This window comes from Antedon bifida, chromosome 10 (genome assembly GCF_963402885.1).
Source record: "Antedon bifida chromosome 10, ecAntBifi1.1, whole genome shotgun sequence".
NCBI classification, from domain to species: domain Eukaryota; kingdom Metazoa; phylum Echinodermata; class Crinoidea; order Comatulida; family Antedonidae; genus Antedon; species Antedon bifida.
In genome coordinates this window covers 9472975-9492211 of record NC_136235.1, presented here as the reverse complement: position 1 = coordinate 9492211, position 19237 = coordinate 9472975, and positions in this window count along the sequence as shown.

Below are 19237 nucleotides of genomic sequence, written 5' to 3'. Positions count from 1 at the left end.
GATTCAATAACGATCTATCAATCTAATTCAACTTTTATTTCAGACAATTGTCTATATGGTATAATACATTACAAAGGAAAAAAAGATGAAGGAGAGAGGACCAAAACTGTTATCTATTGGTATATAATGCCTCTCTCCATCGTGTATACGATACAAAAATACTTTCACAAATCGAATAAAGTAACGTCATATTCATGAACAAACGATAAAATTGTCTGTACTACTACGATTTCGTCGTTTTTTCATGATTGTGACGTCATATAATTTGATTTGTGGAAATAGTTATTGAATCATGCTGGTATGAAAACTACTTATATTTCTTATATTTTCTATAGGAAAAATAGCTTTAATCTTTTTATCGTCGATCGTTATCACATTACATTATCACAACAGCACATTTTCTACGCGTACCACGTACCGGTAGCTAAACCTCCCGAAAGCCAGGTTTCCATTGGACGCGGTAACGGAACGCGGAGCGGAAAAAGCTATTCTAATCCATTGGAACACAATTCGCGCTCATTTTATGTTCCAATTAGGTTTTTCCGCTCCGCGCTCCGTTACCGCGCCCGATGGAAACCCGCCTTTAACCTATAGAAACAGAAAATGGAAGCACATCATAAAGACAGACACGTTGGGAAATCGTTGTATACGTAATAAATGAAAACAAAACTCTTTATTACTGACTGACTATAGAGGACAACACTTTAGGCATAATCATTGCGCTGACCATTCAAGAAGACCAAGCGTGATAACAACATCTTGGTCTCTATCTTTATCATCTTTTTTCTTGGTCACTCTTGTTTTCCACTCTATGCCTTTGCCTTTTCTGTATGATTCAAAAGATTTAATTGGGCCACTACCTAAAAAATAAAATTTTAAAACCAGTTACGGGTAGGCTACAGTAATTCAAAATTAAGTTTTTTTATAACAGTGTTTTAACTACTAATAGTGAGGTTTCGCATATTTTTTAATGTCGTCGTCGTCTTCTTCAATAGCCTTCCAGTATGCCTGATCCTATTTTTTGTCTAATTACCTGTAGGCATAAAACTTGATGATGGTGGTATATCTGGTGCTGTACTAGTAGTTGGCTTGTCAAGATCTGCAAAAAAACATTACATAATAATACAACAAATGTTATGAAGTAGTACCGTAGTAAGTAAGTAAGGTATAGGAATAACTAGCCTGGATCAATTTCCATGCACATCAAAAACTCAACCACACCAATAGTGTCCCCTTAATAGGGATATCCCATGGGAGACTTAGCGTGTTCTTGAAAAAACAAATCAACAAAGTGAAAATGATAAACATAGATTCTTCTTCTTTTATTTTAATTGAAAATGAGTAACCATCATTAGAGTTAATTAATTAATATACTGTAACAATACTTTTCATGCAATTTCAAAGTAGGCATACAGTATACATTTAAGATTAAAATAAAAAAAAAACAATTGTATGAGCAAGTTTTTAAAATGACATACAAACAATGGAAAGATGATGATATTGGGAAATTGTGAATCAGGGTGCTGCGTTGGAATTTGAAGTCCTGTGCAAGTCATTTTTCAAGGGGACAAGGGAATTTCAATCATCATAAAGCTTGGTCCCCACTAGGACACAACGCAATGACGAGACGCAAGGTATCAAGTGCACGCAAGAGGTATGTTCCCGCGGAAATGACTGCGTTCCGTTCGCATGGGACCCAAGTGGGAACCGTATGTACTTTGTAACGATATTGTCGGAAGAGCAGTCCTTACATTGCGTTGCGTACGTTGCGGCAGTTTTGAACCAACTTTAAAGATGTATTGTCCCTTTGAATACATTTTTAAAAATGGTAAAAAAATAGATTTTGAAATTAAATTTGCCGTTTTGAAATATCATAATAGTTATTAACTTTCACCAAAAAATAGCCTGAAAAAAAGAAATACAGACTAATTTCTAAAAAAAATAACTGTCTGACAGACAGAGTTTCTCGAGCGGAATTTAAGTAAAACATATCCCGACTTGCAATGCGTTGCTCATGAATTATGCAAACACAACACTTTTGCTGCCGATATCGTCGACGGCGAAAACTTAATTTGAATGCGACTCGTATAAACTCCTAGTAGGCCTGGTACAATACTCTGATAAATCAATCGAACACTTAAACACAATATAGTTACTTTAAATTCAATTCCATATGCCTTGGCCTATACAATACAAATAGAAAGAAGGTTGAAATAAGTTAGGGCGGGTATCCGACCCTAGGCTTAGGCTAGGAGGATGAGGCCTCGACTGCAGCCAGGGAAATTTTATACCGTCGAGAAAATAACTTGGGCAAGTTGGTCCCGGTCTGTTTTAGCAGTGGGATGATGAAGGGCAACATAATGATCATATGTGGCTGAGGAAGTAATGCCTATTTTAGAATTCCATCCTTTTAAATCCATTTATAGGCATATGGTTGGTCGAAAATACAGCCAGCCTGCTGTACCATATACATAATTTATAGTTGAATTTTGTTTAACTAGTTTTGTTTTCTCTTTATTAAGTTGTATTGTGTTTTACCGTAGAAAGTTAGTGTACTTATTTGTCAAAGCAAGCAATTTCACTAGCCCACATTTTGCACTAAATGTGCATGATCTATTTTTTGAAATACCAAATTCCAGGTTTTTGTACTTTGCCGAAATTGAAAACTTTAGATTTTGTGAAACATTTAACTTATTTATACATCATTGTTTTAAAAAATTTATTTAAAGACGTTGAGCTGATGAAGACTGGAACAGAGGTCACATCGTACTTCGTAAAGACAACTAATAATAGACTCGGTATTGGAATATGATTGAAAATTGCAAGACAAATATTTGTGATGCTGCATTCGGCCAATATGTTCCTGTTCAGCTTGTAAAATGTTGTTGTAGTGTACTGCCTAGCCTAGGCCTACTACCTCTACTTCTAGAAACAAAAGGAGGCAGCAGTAAGGCTACTCGAGACTGCCTGTCATGTGGTTGTGCTAGTACTAACTACCTAGGCCTAGTACATCAGTAGCAGTAAATTCGGGCCTAGGCCTAGCTAGGCCTCTCCTGCTAGCGAAAAAAAAAACTCACCTAAATGAATAAGATTCGACATCAAAGTTACCAACTGCAGTTCTAACTTAGTATTCTGCTAGCTATAGTTTTCGTGTTTTCTTAAAGATTCGTCTCGCGTCACCACTCGACTCTCTCTATGCATTGCTATCGTCGCATTGTTGGCTGTTTGTTGAGAGAACCATCATCCACACGATGTATCCATACATTATGAATATTTATGAGCTAAATCATGTCAAGGAAGATGCAATGAATGTACCTTTCTCAAGACTAACTTGCGGCCAACACTTTATTCATATAAATGGACCTAAACTTTGGAATTATTTCTGTAATAAAATTCCAAGCACGGTGCATAAGCATGGCAAAAGTTTAAAAGGGTCCATTAAAGAATATCTTTTATTAAAGTATACCTCAGATGGTTACCTAATTAATTAAGATACTGTATTCTTTTTTTATATATACTGATATAATGTACGTAACGGCTAATTAGGATTAGCTTAAGTGTTGTATTTTTATTATTTGTATTTGTATGTATACTTGTATAATGTAAAGAGGGACTACAGTCACAGACCCATCGGGCATTTTGTAGTCTCTCGACTATATATATTATATGCCAAACAATGTTAATGTTATGCTATAATATGGTCAATAAATGTTTCTTGAATTGAATTGAATTGAAGGGTTTCTCGAGTAAATAATTTTTTTTCGATCCAATTTGAGGTCAAAGTGAATAACTTTTATGCGCAATTAAAATGGCCTATTCAACAAACATATTTAAAAAAAAATGTTTTCAGGGGGACAATACATCTTTAATCTCGTATTTAAAGACGTTTTAGACCATTTTGAGCATTTCGACAAAACTTTTTCACACAAAACATCAAAGTGTACAGAATAGCTTCAAATCGCATTTGGAAACGTTTTTGACCTTTTTTGTGATTTTCGATAAAAAATTTTTAATATAAAAACACCAAAGTGTTAAGAATAGCTTCAAATCGCATTTGGAGACGTTTTAGACCATTTTGTGCATTTCGAAAAATATTGTTAACATAAAAACACCAAAGTGCTAAGAATAGCTTCAAATCGCATTAGAAACCGTTTTAGACCATTTTGAGCATTTCGACAAAACTTTTTCACACAAAACATCAAAGTGCTTAAAATCACATTAGAAACCGTTTCAGACCATTTTAAGCATTTCGACAAAACTTTTCACACAAAAACATCAAAGTGGACAAAATAGCTTAATATGGTATTTGAAAATATTTTAGACCATTTTGAGCATTTCTACAAAACTTTTTCACACAAAACATCAAAGTGTACAGAATAGCTTCAAATCGCATTTGGAGACGTTTTAGACCATTTTGTGCATTTCGAAAAAACTTGTTAACATGAAAACAAAAAAGTGCTTACAATAGCTTCAAATCGCATTTGGAGACGATTTGGTGTTTTTGTGTGAAAAGTTTTATCGAAATGCTCAAAATGGTCTAAAACGGTTTCTAATGTGATTTTAGGCACTTTGATGTTTTTGTGTAACCAAGTTTCATCGAAATGCGCAAAATGGTGTAAAACGTCTCTAAAAGCGATTTGAAGCTATTCTTAGCACTTTGGTGTTTTTATGTTAACAAGTTTTTCAAAGATCACAAAATGGTGTAAAACGTCTCCAAATGCGATTTGAAGCTATTCTGTACACTTTGATGTTTTGTGTGAAAAAGTTTATCGAAATGCTCAAATTGGTCTAAAACGGTTTCTAATGTGATTTTAAGCATTTTGATGTTTTTGTGTAACAAAGTTTCATCGAAATGCACAAAATGGTCTAAAACGGTTTCTAATGTGATTTTAAGCACATTGATGTTTTTGTCTAACCAAGTTTCATCGAAATGCACAAAATGGTCTAAAACGTTTTTAATATACAATATTAAGCTATTCTTAGCACTTTGATGTTTTTGTGTGAAAAGTTTTATCGAAATGCTCAAATTAATCTAAAACGGTTTCTAATGTGATTTTAAGCACTTTGATGTTTTTGTGTGAAAAGTTTTATAGAAATGCACAAAATGGTCTAAAACGGTTTCTAATGTGATTTTAAGCACTTTGATGTTTTTGTCTAACCAAGTTTCGTCGAAATGCACAAAATGGTCTAAAACGTCTCCAAATGTGATTTGAAGCTATTTTTAGTACTTTGGTGTTTTTATATTAACAAGTTTTTTCGAAAATCACAAAATGGTCTAAAACGTCTCCAAATGCGATTTGAAGCTATTCTGTATACTTTGATGTTTTGTGTGAAAAAGTTTTGTCGAAATGCTCAAAAAGGTCTAAAACGTTTTTAAATACGATATTAAGCTATTTTGTGCTCTTTGATGTTTTTGTGTAAAAAGTTTTATCGAAATGCTCAAAATGGTCTAAAACGGTTTCTAATGTGATTTTAAGCACTTTGATGTTTTTGTGTAACCAAGTTTCATCGGAATGCACAAAATGGTCTAAAACGTCTCCAAATGCGATTTGAAGCTATTATAAGCACTTTGGTGTTTTCATGTTAACAAGTTTTTTCGAAATGCACAAAATGGTCTAAAACGTCTCCAAATGCGATTTGAAGCTATTCTGTACACTTTGATGTTTTGTGTGAAAAAGTTTTGTAGAAATGCTCAAAATGGTCTAAAATGTTTTCAAATACCATATTAAGCTATTTTGTGCACTTTGATGTTTTTGTGTGAAAAGTTTTGTCTAAATGCTTAAAATGGTCTGAAACGGTTTCTAATGTGATTTTAAGCACTTTGATGTTTTTGTGTAACAAAGTTTCATCGAAATGCACAAAATGGTCTAAAACGTCTCCAAAAGCGATTTGAAGCTATTCTTAGCACTTTGATGTTTTTATGTTAACAAGTTTTTTCGAAAATCACAAAATGGTCTAAAACGTCTCCAAATGCTATTTGAAGCTATTCTGTACACTTTGATGTTTTGTGTGAAAAAGTTTTGTAGAAATGCTCAAAATGGTCTAAAACGTTTTTAAATACAATATTAAGCTATTTTGTGCACTTTGATGTTTTTGTGTGAAAAGTTTTATCGAAATGCTCAAATTGGTCTAAAACGGTTTCTAATGTGATTTTAAGCATTTTGATGTTTTTGTGTAACCAAGTTTCATCGAAATGCACAAAATGGTCTAAAACGGTTTCTAATGTGATTTTAAGCACTTTGATGTTTTTGTCTAACCAAGTTTCATCGAAATGCACAAAATGGTCTAAAACGTTTTTTATATACAATATTAAGCTATTTTGTGCACTTTGATGTTTTTGTGTGAAAAGTTTTATAGAAATGCACAAAATGGTCTAAAACGGTTTCTAATGTGATTTTAAGCACTTTGATGTTTTTGTCTAACCAAGTTTCATCGAAATGCACAAAATGGTCTAAAACGTCTCCAAATGTGATTTGAAGCTATTTTTAGTACTTTGGTGTTTTTATATTAACAATTTATTTCGAAAATCACAAAATGGTCTAAAACGTCTCCAAATGCGATTTGAAGCTATTCTGTATACTTTGATGTTTTGTGTGAAAAAGTTTTGTCGAAATGCTCAAAAAGGTCTAAAACGTTTTTAAATACGATATTAAGCTATTTTGTGCTCTTTGATGTTTTTGTGTGAAAAGTTTTATCGAAATGCTCAAAATGCTCTACAACGGTTTCTAATGTGATTTTAAGCACTTTGATGTTGTGTGAAAAAGTTTTGTCGAAATGCTCAAAATGGTCTAAAACGTTTTTTTTAAATACGATATTAAGCTATTTTGTGCTCTTTGATGTTTTTTTGTGAAAAGTTTTATCGAAATGCTCAAAATGGTCTAAAACGGTTTCTAATGTGATTTTAAGCACTTTTATGTTTTTGTGTAACCAAGTTTCATCGAAATGCACAAAATGGTCTAAAACGTCTCCAAATGCGATTTGAAGCTATTCTGTACACTTTGATGTTTTGTGTGAAAAAGTTTTGTCGAAATGCTCAAAAAGGTCTAAAACGTTTTTAAATACGATATTAAGCTATTTTGTGCTCTTTGATGTTTTTGTGTGAAAAGTTTTATCGAAATGCTCAAATTGGTCTAAAACGGTCTCTAATGTGATTTTAAGCACTTTGATGTTTTTGTGTAACCAAGTTTCATCGAAATGCACAAAATGGTCTAAAACGTCTCCAAATGCGATTTGAAGCTATTCTAAGCACGTTCGTGTTTTTATGTTAACAGGTTTTTTCGAAAATCACAAAATAGTCTAAAACCTCTCCAAATGCGATTTATAGCTATTCTTAGCACTTTGGGTTTTTTATGATAACACATTTTTTCGAAATGCACACAATGGTCTAAAACGTCTCCAATTGCGATTTGAAGCTATTCTTAGCACTTTGGTGTTTTTATGTTAACAAATTTTTTCGAAAATCACAAAATGGTCTAAAACGTCTCCAAATGCGATTTGAAGCTATTCTGTACACTTTGATGTTTTGTGTGAAAATGTTTTGTCGAAATGCTCAAAATAGTCTAAAACGTTTTTAAATACAATATTAAGCTATTTTGTGCACTTTGATGTTTTTGTGTGAAAAGTTTTATCGAAATGCTCTAATTGGTCTAAAACGGTTTCTAATGTGATTTTAAGCACTTTGATGTTTTTGTGTAACCAAGTTTCATCAAAATGCACAAAATGGTCTAAAACGTCTCCAAATGCGATTTGAAGCTATTCTAAGCACGTTGGTGTTTTTATGAATAACAGGTTTTTTCGAAAATCACAAAATCGTCTAAAACGTCTCCAAATGCGATTTGAAGTTATTCTAAGCACTTTGGTGTTTTTATGTTAACAGGTTTTTTCGAAAATCACAAAATAGTCTAAAACCTATTCAAATGCGATTTGAAGCTATTCTTAGCACTTTGATGTTTTTGTGTGAAAAGTTTTATCGAAATGCTCAAATTAATCTAAAACGGTTTCTAATGTGATTTTAAGCACTTTGATGTTTTTGTGTGAAAAGTTTTATAGAAATGCACAAAATGGTCTAAAACGGTTTCTAATGTGATTTTAAGCACTTTGATGTTTTTGTCTAACCAAGTTTCGTCGAAATGCTCAAAATGGTCTAAAACGTTTTTAAATACAATATTAAGCTATTTTGTGCACTTTGATGTTTTTGTGTGAAAAGTTTTATCGAAATGCTCTAATTGGTCTAAAACGGTTTCTAATGTGATTTTAAGCACTTTGATGTTTTTGTGTAACCAAGTTTCATCGAAATGCACAAAATGGTCTAAAACGTCTCCAAATGCGATTTGAAGCTATTCTAAGCACGTTGGTGTTTTTATGTTAACAGGTTTTTTCGAAAATCACAAAATCGTCTAAAACGTCTCCAAATGCGATTTGAAGTTATTCTAAGCACTTTGGTGTTTTTATGTTAACAGGTTTTTTCGAAAATCACAAAATAGTCTAAAACCTCTTCAAATGCGATTTGAAGCTATTCTTAGCACTTTGGTGTTTTTATGATAACAAATTTTTTCGAAATGCACACAATGGTCTAAAACGTCTCCAATTGCGATTTGAAGCTATTCTTAGCACTTTGATGTTTTTGTGTGAAAAGTTTTATCGAAATGCTCAAATTAATCTAAAACGGTTTCTAATGTGATTTTAAGCACTTTGATGTTTTTGTGTGAAAAGTTTTATAGAAATGCACAAAATGGTCTAAAACGGTTTCTAATGTGATTTTAAGCACTTTGATGTTTTTGTCTAACCAAGTTTCGTCGAAATGCACAAAATGGTCTAAAACGTCTCCAAATGTGATTTGAAGCTATTTTTAGTACTTTGGTGTTTTTATATTAACAAGTTTTTTCGAAAATCACAAAATGGTCTAAAACGTCTCCAAATGCGATTTGAAGCTATTCTGTATAGTTTTATGTTTTGTGTGAAAAAGTTTTGTCGAAATACTCAAATTAATCTAAAACGGTTTCTAATGTGATTTTAAGCACTTTGATGTTTTTATGTGAAAAGTTTTATCGAAATGCTCAAAATGGTCTAAAACGGTTTCTAATGTGATTTGAAGCACTTTGATGTTTTTGTGTAACCAAGTTTCGTCGAAATGCACAAAATGGTCTAAAACGTCTCCAAATGCGATTTGAAGCTTTTCTAAGCACGTTGGTGTTTTTATGTTAACAGTTTTTTCGAAAATCACAAAATCGTCTAAAACGTCTCCAAATGCGATTTGAAGTTATTCTAAGCACTTTGGTGTTTTTATGTTAACAGGTTTTTTCGAAAATCACAAAATAGTCTAAAACCTCTTCAAATGCGATTTGAAGCTATTCTTAGCACTTTGGTGTTTTTATGATAACAAATTTTTTCGAAATGCACACAATGGTCTAAAACGTCTCCAATTGCGATTTGAAGCTATTCTTAGCACTTTGATGTTTTTGTGTGAAAAGTTTTATCGAAATGCTCAAATTAATCTAAAACGGTTTCTAATGTGATTTTAAGCACTTTAATGTTTTTGTGTGAAAAGTTTTATAGAAATGAACAAAATGGTCTAAAACGGGTTATAAAGTGATTTTAAGCACTTTGATGTTTTTGTCTAACCAAGTTTCGTCGAAATGCACAAAATGGTCTAAAACGTCTCCAAATGTGATTTGAAGCTATTTTTAGTACTTTGGTGTTTTTATATTAACAAGTTTTTTCGAAAATCACAAAATGGTCTAAAACGTCTCCAAATGCGATTTGAAGCTATTCTGTATACTTTGATGTTTTGTGTGAAAAAGTTTTGTCGAAATGCTCAAAAAGGTCTAAAACGTTTTTAAATACGATATTAAGCTATTTTGTGCTCTTTGATGTTTTTGTGTGAAAAGTTTTATCGAAATGCTCAAAATGCTCTAAAACGGTTTCTAATGTGATTTTAAGCACTTTGATGTTGTGTGAAAACGTTTTATCGAAATGCTCAAAATGGTCTAAAACGGTTTCTAATGTGATTTTAAGCACTTTGATGTTTTTGTGTAACCAAGTTTCATCGAAATGCACAAAATGGTCTAAAACGTCTCCAAATGCGATTTAAAGCTATTCTGTACACTTTGATGTTTTGTGTGAAAAAGTTTTGTCGAAATGCTCAAAATGGTATAAAACATTTTTAAATACAATATTAAGCTATTTTGTGCACTTTGATGTTTTTGTGTGAAAAGTTTTATCGAAATGCTCAAATTGGTCTAAAACGGTTTCTAATGTGATTTTAAGCACTTTGATGTTTTTGTGTAACCAAGTTTCATCGAAATGCACAAAATGGTCTAAAACGTCTCCAAATGCGATTTGAAGCTATTCTAGTCTAAGCACGTTGGTGTTTTTATGTTAACAGGTTTTTTCGAAAATCACAAAATCCTCTAAAACGTCTCCAAATGCGATTTGAAGCTATTCTAAGCACTTTGGTGTTTTTATGTTAACAGGTTTTTTCGAAAATCACAAAATAGTCTAAAACCTCTCCAAATGCGATTTGAAGCTATTCTTAGCACTTTGGTGTTTTTATGATAACAAATTTTTTCGAAATGATGGTCTAAAACGTCTCCAATTGCGATTTGAAGCTATTCTTAGCACTTTGGTGTTTTTATGTTAACAAGTTTTTTCGAAAATCACAAAATGGTCTAAAACGTCTCCAAATGAGATTTGAAACTATTCTGTACACTTTGATGTTTTGTGTGAAAAAGTTTTGTCGAAATACTCAAAATGGTCTAAAACGTTTTTAAATACAATATTAAGCTATTTTGTGCACTTTGATGTTTTTGTGTAAAAAGTTTCATCGAAATGCACAAAATGGTCTAAAACGTCTCCAAATGCGATTTAAAGCTATTCTGTACACTTTGATGTTTTGTGTGAAAAAGTTTTGTCGAAATGCTCAAAATGGTATAAAACGTTTTTAAATACAATATTAAGCTATTTTGTGCACTTTGATGTTTTTGTGTGAAAAGTTTTATCGAAATGCTCAAATTGGTCTAAAACGGTTTCTAATGTGATTTTAAGCACTTTGATGTTTTTGTGTAACCAAGTTTCATCGAAATGCACAAAATGGTCTAAAACGTCTCCAAATGCGATTTGAAGCTATTCTAAGCACGTTGGTGTTTTTATGTTAACAGGTTTTTTCGAAAATCACAAAATCCTCTAAAACGTCTCCAAATGCGATTTGAAGCTATTCTAAGCACTTTGGTGTTTTTATGTTAACAGGTTTTTTCGAAAATCACAAAATAGTCTAAAACCTCTCCAAATGCGATTTGAAGCTATTCTTAGCACTTTGGTGTTTTTATGATAACAAATTTTTTCGAAATGATGGTCTAAAACGTCTCCAATTGCGATTTGAAGCTATTCTTAGCACTTTGGTGTTTTTATGTTAACAAGTTTTTTCGAAAATCACAAAATGGTCTAAAACGTCTCCAAATGAGATTTGAAGCTATTCTGTACATTTTGATGTTTTGTGTGAAAAAGTTTTGTCGAAATGCTCAAAATGGTCTAAAACGTTTTTAAATACAATATTAAGCTATTTTGTGCACTTTGATGTTTTTGTGTGAAAAGTTTTAACGAAATGCTCAAATTGGTCTAAAACGGTTTCTAATGTGATTTTAAGCACTTTGATGTTTTTGTGTAACCAAGTTTCATCGAAATGCACAAAATGGTCTAAAACGTCTCCAGATGCGATTTGAAGCTATTCTAAGCACGTTGGTGTTTTTATGTCAACAGGTTTTTTCGAAAATCACAAAATCGTCTAAAACGTCTCCAAATGCGATTTGAAGATATTCTAAGCACTTTGGTGTTTTTATGTTAACAGGTTTTTTCGAAAATCACAAAATCGTCTAAAACGTCTCCAAATGCGATTTGAAGCTATTCTAAGCACTTTGGTGTTTTTATGTTAACAGGTTTTTTCGAAAATCACAAAATAGTCTAAAACCTCTCCAAATGCGATTTGAAGTTATTCTTAGCACTTTGGTGTTTTTATGATAACAAATTTTTTCGAAATGCACACAATGGTCTAAAACGTCTCCAATTGCGATTTGAAGCTATTCTTAGCACTTTGGTGTTTTTATGTTAACAAGTTTTTTCGAAAATCACAAAATGGTCGAAAACGTCTCCAAATGCGATTTGAAGCTATTCTGTACACTTTGATGTTTTGTGTGAAAAAGTTTTGTCGAAATGCTCAAAATGGTCTAAAACCTTTTTAAATACAATATTAAGCTATTTTGTGCACTTTGATGTTTTTGTGTGAAAAATGTTATCGAAATGCTCAAATTGGTCTAAAACGGTTTCTAATGTGATTTTAAGCACTTTGATGTTTTTGTGTAACTAAGTTTCATCGAAATGCACAAAATGGTCTAAAACGTCTCCAATTGCGATTTGAAGCTATTCTTAGCACTTTGATGTTTTTGTGTGAAAAGTTTTATCGAAATGCTCAAATTAATCTAAAACGGTTTCTAATGTGATTTTAAGCACTTTGATGTTTTTGTGTGAAAAGTTTTATAGAAATGCACAAAATGGTCTAAAACGGGTTATAAAGTGATTTTAAGCACTTTGATGTTTTTGTCTAACCAAGTTTCGTCGAAATGCACAAAATGGTCTAAAACGTCTCCAAATGTGATTTGAAGCTATTTTTAGTACTTTGGTGTTTTTATATTAACAAGTTTTTTCGAAAATCACAAAATGGTCTAAAACGTCTCCAAATGCGATTTGAAGCTATTCTGTATACTTTGATGTTTTGTGTGAAAAAGTTTTGTCGAAATGCTCAAAAAGGTCTAAAACGTTTTTAAATACGATATTAAGCTATTTTGTGCTCTTTGATGTTTTTGTGTGAAAAGTTTTATCGAAATGCTCAAAATGGTCTAAAACGGTTTCTAATGTGATTTTAAGCACTTTGATGTTGTGTGAAAAAGTTTTGTCGAAATGCTCAAAATGGTCTAAAACGTTTTTAAATACGATATTAATCTATTTTGTGCTCTTTGATGTTTTTTTGTGAAAAGTTTTATCGAAATGCTCAAAATGGTCTAAAACGGTTTCTAATGTGATTTTAAGCACTTTGATGTTTTTGTGTAACCAAGTTTCATCGAAATGCACAAAATGGTCTAAAACGTCTCCAAATGCGATTTAAAGCTATTCTGTACACTTTGATGTTTTGTGTGAAAAAGTTTTGTCGAAATGCTCAAAATGGTATAAAACGTTTTTAAATACAATATTAAGCTATTTTGTGCACTTTGATGTTTTTGTGTGAAAAGTTTCATCGAAATGCACAAAATGGTCTAAAACGTCTCCAAATGCGATTTGAAGCTATTCTAAGCACGTTGGTGTTTTTATGTTAACAGTTTTTTTCGAAAATCACAAAATCCTCTAAAACGTCTGCAAATGCGATTTGAAGCTATTCTAAGCACTTTGGTGTTTTTATGTTAACAGGTTTTTTCGAAAATCACAAAATAGTCTAAAACCTCTCCAAATGCGATTTGAAGCTATTCTTAGCACTTTGGTGTTTTTATGATAACAAATTTTTTCGAAATGATGGTCTAAAACGTCTCCAATTGCGATTTGAAGCTATTCTTAGCACTTTGGTGTTTTTATGTTACCAAGTTTTTTCGAAAATCACAAAATGGTCTAAAACGTCTCCAAATTCGATTTGAAGCTATTCTGTACACTTTGATGTTTTGTGTGAAAAGGTTTTGTCGAAATGCTCAAAATGGTCTAAAACGTTTTTAAATACAATATTAAGCTATTTTGTGCACTTTGATGTTTTTGTGTGAAAAGTTTAACGAAATGCTCAAATTAGTCTAAAACGGTTTCTAATGTGATTTTAAGCACTTTGATGTTTTTGTGTAACCAAGTTTCATCGAAATGCACAAAATGGTCTAAAACGTCTCCAGATGCGATTTGAAGCTATTCTAAGCACGTTGGTGTTTTTATGTTAACAGGTTTTTTCGAAAATCACAAAATCGTCTAAAACGTCTCCAAATGCGATTTGAAGCTATTCTAAGCACTTTGGTGTTTTTATGTTAACAGGTTTTTTCGAAAATCACAAAATCGTCTAAAACGTCTCCAAATGCGATTTGAAGCTATTCTAAGCACTATGGTGTTTTTATGTTAACAGGTTTTTTCGAAAATCACAAAATAGTCTAAAACCTCTCCAAATGCGATTTGAAGTTATTCTTAGCACTTTGGTGTTTTTATGATAACAAATTTTTTCGAAATGCACACAATGGTCTAAAACATCTCCAATTGCGATTTGAAGTTATTCTTAGCACTTTGGTGTTTTTATGTTAACAAGTTTTTTCGAAAATCACAAAATGGTCTAAAACGTCTCCAAATGCGATTTGAAGCTATTCTAAGCACTTTGGTGTTTTTATGTTAACAGGTTTTTTCGAAAATCACAAAATCGTCTAAAACGTCTCCAAATGCGATTTGAAGCTATTCTAAGCACTATGGTGTTTTTATGTTAACAGGTTTTTTCGAAAATCACAAAATAGTCTAAAACCTCTCCAAATGCGATTTGAAGTTATTCTTAGCACTTTGGTGTTTTTATGATAACAAATTTTTTCGAAATGCACACAATGGTCTAAAACATCTCCAATTGCGATTTGAAGCTATTCTTAGCACTTTGGTGTTTTTATGTTAACAAGTTTTTTCGAAAATCACAAAATGGTCTAAAACGTCTCCAAATGCGATTTGAAGCTATTCTGTACACTTTGATGTTTTGTGTGAAAAAGTTTTGTCGAAATGCTCAAAATGGTCTAAAACCTTTTTAAATACAATATTAAGCTATTTTGTGCACTTTGATGTTTTTGTGTGAAAAATGTTATCGAAATGCTCAAATTGGTCTAAAACGGTTTCTAATGTGATTTTAAGCACTTTGATGTTTTTGTGTAACTAAGTTTCATCGAAATGCACAAAATGGTCTAAAACGTCTCCAAATGCGATTTGAAGCTATTCTTAGCTCTTTGGTGTTTTTATGCTAACAAGTTTTTTCGAAAATCACAAAATGGTCTAAAACGTCTCCAATTGCGATTTGAAGCTATTCATAGCACTTTGGTGTTTTTATGTTCACAAGTTTTTTCGAAAATCACAAAAATGGTCTAAAACGTCTACAATTGCGATTTGAAGCTATTCTTAGCACTTTGGTGTTTTTATGTTAACAAGTTTTTTTCGAAAATCACAAAATGGTCTAAAACGTCTCCAAATGCGATTTGAAGCTATTCTGTACACTTTGATGTTTTGAGTAAAAAAGTTTTGTCGAAATGCTCAAAATGGTCTAAAACGGTTTCTAATGTGATTTTAAGCACTTTGATGTTTTTGTGTAGCCAAGTTTCATCGAAATGCACAAAATGGTCTAAAACGTCTCCAAATGCGATTTGAAGCTATTCTAAGCACTTTGGTGTTTTTATGTTAACAAGTTTTTTCGAAAATCACAAAATTGTCTAAAACGCCTCCAAATGCGATTTGAAGCTATTCATTTTTTTATTGTCTTTTGTGCGATTCACTCTCTTTTATTTCATTCTTTACAATTGTTACAATAATCTATATCAATTTTGTTTCAGTAGAAAAATATATCTGCAGCTTAAAGTTTTTTTTTGTTTTTCTCATTTTGAGTATTTTACATATATAAAAAGTTAAAGCATTTAAAAAATAGACAAAAGTTATAAAAAATATACATCACATAATATAGGTTCACAATTGCCATTACAATATCACAAAATAAAATATACTGTAACTCATATAGCACCAGTAAATAAAACTAGTAGATAAAAAAACCATACTAGAATACTAAGTATTGTGTCGTAATAATATTTTCTGGTTTTTTTAGCCTGCTTTGTTTAACAATTATACATTTTTACATTGCTAAAATAATATTTTTTACTTTTTCCCATTTTTTATGCTTTTTCTTTTATACACCATATCACATTCCATTCTGAATAGAATTCCTTGTTTAAAAGATTTCCATAAATTAAAATAACTTTTATTTGTAACATCAGCCAGTATCTTTTGTTTATAAACCGTGAAAGCAGCAAATGTATATATAAAATCAGTAAGAATATTTCTTGTTCCAATTACCAGATTTTGAAAAGACATGTTTATATGATTGGTACCTTTTAAAACAATCTCTATTTTTGTCCAAAAACCTTGAATAAATTTACAAGTAAAAAACATATGCTCCTCATCTTGTACCTCTCCACATCTACCACATATATTAGTATCTTTTAGTTTCCAGATAAAAAACCTTTTGTTTGTTGCTAAAATTCTATTTAACAGTTTGTAATTAAAGTGTATTAATTTTTATCTTTCATTTTACAAACTTTAGATAACCAACATGACTTCCAATCAATATTCAAATTATGAAAATATTTTTCCCATTTTTCTTGACAAACCGGAGGGACAAAAATTTCCTCCACAAAACAGAGATAAATACTCTTTGTTGTGATGTCCTTATATCTATTCTTAATGACATTTTCTGTTATATTATAATAACAATTTTCTCGTATTTGATTATAGTTTTCCATTGTATTGGTATCGCTTTTAATAAGCACATGTATTCATTTAACCAGTTTGCTTTGTACTTTAATTTTACCAACAATTCTTTTGAAGTTATGAATCTATTTTCTTTTATAATATCCTTCACTAAAATAATGCCACATTCAATCCAATGTTTATAACATAGTGATTGGTTTTTAAGTTGTATTAACTTATTACCCCACAACTGTTCATTCATTATATCATCATATGTGTCTACACTTCTTTTACAGCAATCATTATACTTTATGCATGCTTTCAACATACTCTCATAAAACATAGTCATTTTATGTATTAAGTGGTTTTCATCTGTCATGTTAAAAAGAATATTTTCTGAACATAAATTATTAATATAAAATTTTGGAATAAATTTTCATTTTGCTTCATCTTCATGTAACAACCTTTTTAGCCATGTGACATTAAGTGCTTTTGTATGTAGTTTAAAATCTGGCATTTTAATTCCACCTTCGTTTAGGTTTCCAATTAAGGTTTTCCTTTTTATTTTTTCAGATTTTTTACTCCATAAAAATGTAAAACTTTGTTTGTTAACTATGTCATAAACATACTTTGGTACAGTAATAATATTTGCATTGTATGTAAGTTTTGCTAGTGCAAGTGACTTCAATATAATTACTTTCCCATAAAGTGTTAAATTTCTAGAACTCCATAATTTCAAAATCTTTTCATTTTAAAATCAACCGGTTTATCACTCCAATTTTTAGTTTCACAAGTCTTGTAATCATATCCCACATATATTCCTAATATCTTTATCGGCTTTTTTTCGCAACATAAATCAAGTGGTTTATCACTTCTATTTTTCCATTTACCCATCCACATAGATTTTGATTTATGTTTGTTTAATTTCAAGCCTGACATTTCACAAAATTCTTCCACAGTTTTAACCGCTGTATGAAGACTCTTTTCATAACCAACATAAAGTGTTGTGTCATCAGCTAACTGACTTATTCTAGCTTCGACATTTAGTAATTTAATTCCCTTGTAAATATTACTATTTCTTATATTAGAAGCCATTATTTCGACCACAAGAATAAATAAAAGTGCCGATAGCGGACACCCTTGCCGAATGCCTCTTTCCATTCTGATGTTTTACCCATCCATTATTAATTGTGACACTCTCTACTCTGTTATACAGAATTTTTACCCATTCACAAAACACATTACCAAATTTCAATTTTGCTAATACCACAAACATAAACTCTCTACTAACCGAGTCAAAAGCCTTTTTAAACCATCATAGCCCCTTCAATATCATTTTCTTCCGTATAATAAAGTAGATCTTTAGCTAAACGTATATTTTCCCCAGCAAACCTATCTTTAATATAACCCTTTTGGTCTGAATCAATTAGTGACTTAATGACCCTGTGTAGTCTATAACTTAACACATGGGCAAGAATTTTATAATCAGTATTTAAGAGTGTAATTGGACGCCAGTTATTTAAATTTTGTTTTTCACCACTTTTAAATAAAAGGGTAATAACACCTCTTCTTTGTGAGTTTGAAAGTTCCTTTAAATCAAAGGATTCATTTAACGCATCACATAACAGTTGTCCAACACCGTCTCAAAAGAAAATGTAAAATTCTACACCTAGTCCATCTAAAACAAGGGGATTTATTTTTCTCCATACTTAAAAGAGCCCCTTTACATTCCTCAATAGTGATTTTAGTTTCACATAACTCTTTCTCTTTATCAGTGAGTGTATTCACTTTTGTCTTTTTCAGGTATTCATCAATTTTTTGGGGCATATTTTAACACTTTCATACAAACTTTTAAAATGTTTTACTTGAACATCAAGTATATCTTCTGGTTTTGTTACAATCTTTCCATTATTGTTTAACAGGCTCTTAATTTGTTTATTTTTACAATTTGATTTTTCAAGAACAAGAAAAAAAGATGTACTACGTTCACCTTCTTCAATCCATTTAGCCCTCGATCTTATCTGAGCACCTCTGGCCTCAACATCATAAATATTTTCTAATTCATTTTGTTTTGTTTTCCATACTAGTTTCAACATCTACATTATAATTAGAATCATTAATAATGTTTTGATCTAAAATTGTTATTTCTTTTTGTAATATTTCTTTTTTTATATTTTGTTTTTAACTTTTTGCTTTACCGTATTGAATTGAAAATTCTTTAACTTTCGTTTTTATAATTTCCAATTTCATGACTGAACTCCAGTTATTTGCCTTGTTCGCTAATGTTTTTTCAATTATGTTATTTATTGAATTTGTGTATGTCTTATCTTGTAGATAACTATTATTACATTTCCAGAGCCCTGGACCATGTCTTGGTTCATGCATATCTAAAATAATAGAGACCGCTTGGTGGTCAGAAAAGAACGTCGGGTGTATATCACAAAACATAATATCCCCATTTATTACTAAATCTTCTGATATAAACCAGTAATCTAACCTACGATAAATATTTTTTAGTTTTTGTCGCCATGTAAACTGCATTTTGTTTGGATTTATTGTTCTCCAACCATCTATCAACTTTAAATTTTTTATTAGATTTTTAAGAGTGATTACAGATTTATCTATTTTATTTACACTTCCTTTTTGGTCTACATTTATATCTAAAATACAGTTCATGTCTCCTCCCATGATAACCTTTTTACAACTCTCGTCATTAAAATCTTTATAAATTTTATGAATATTTCTGAAG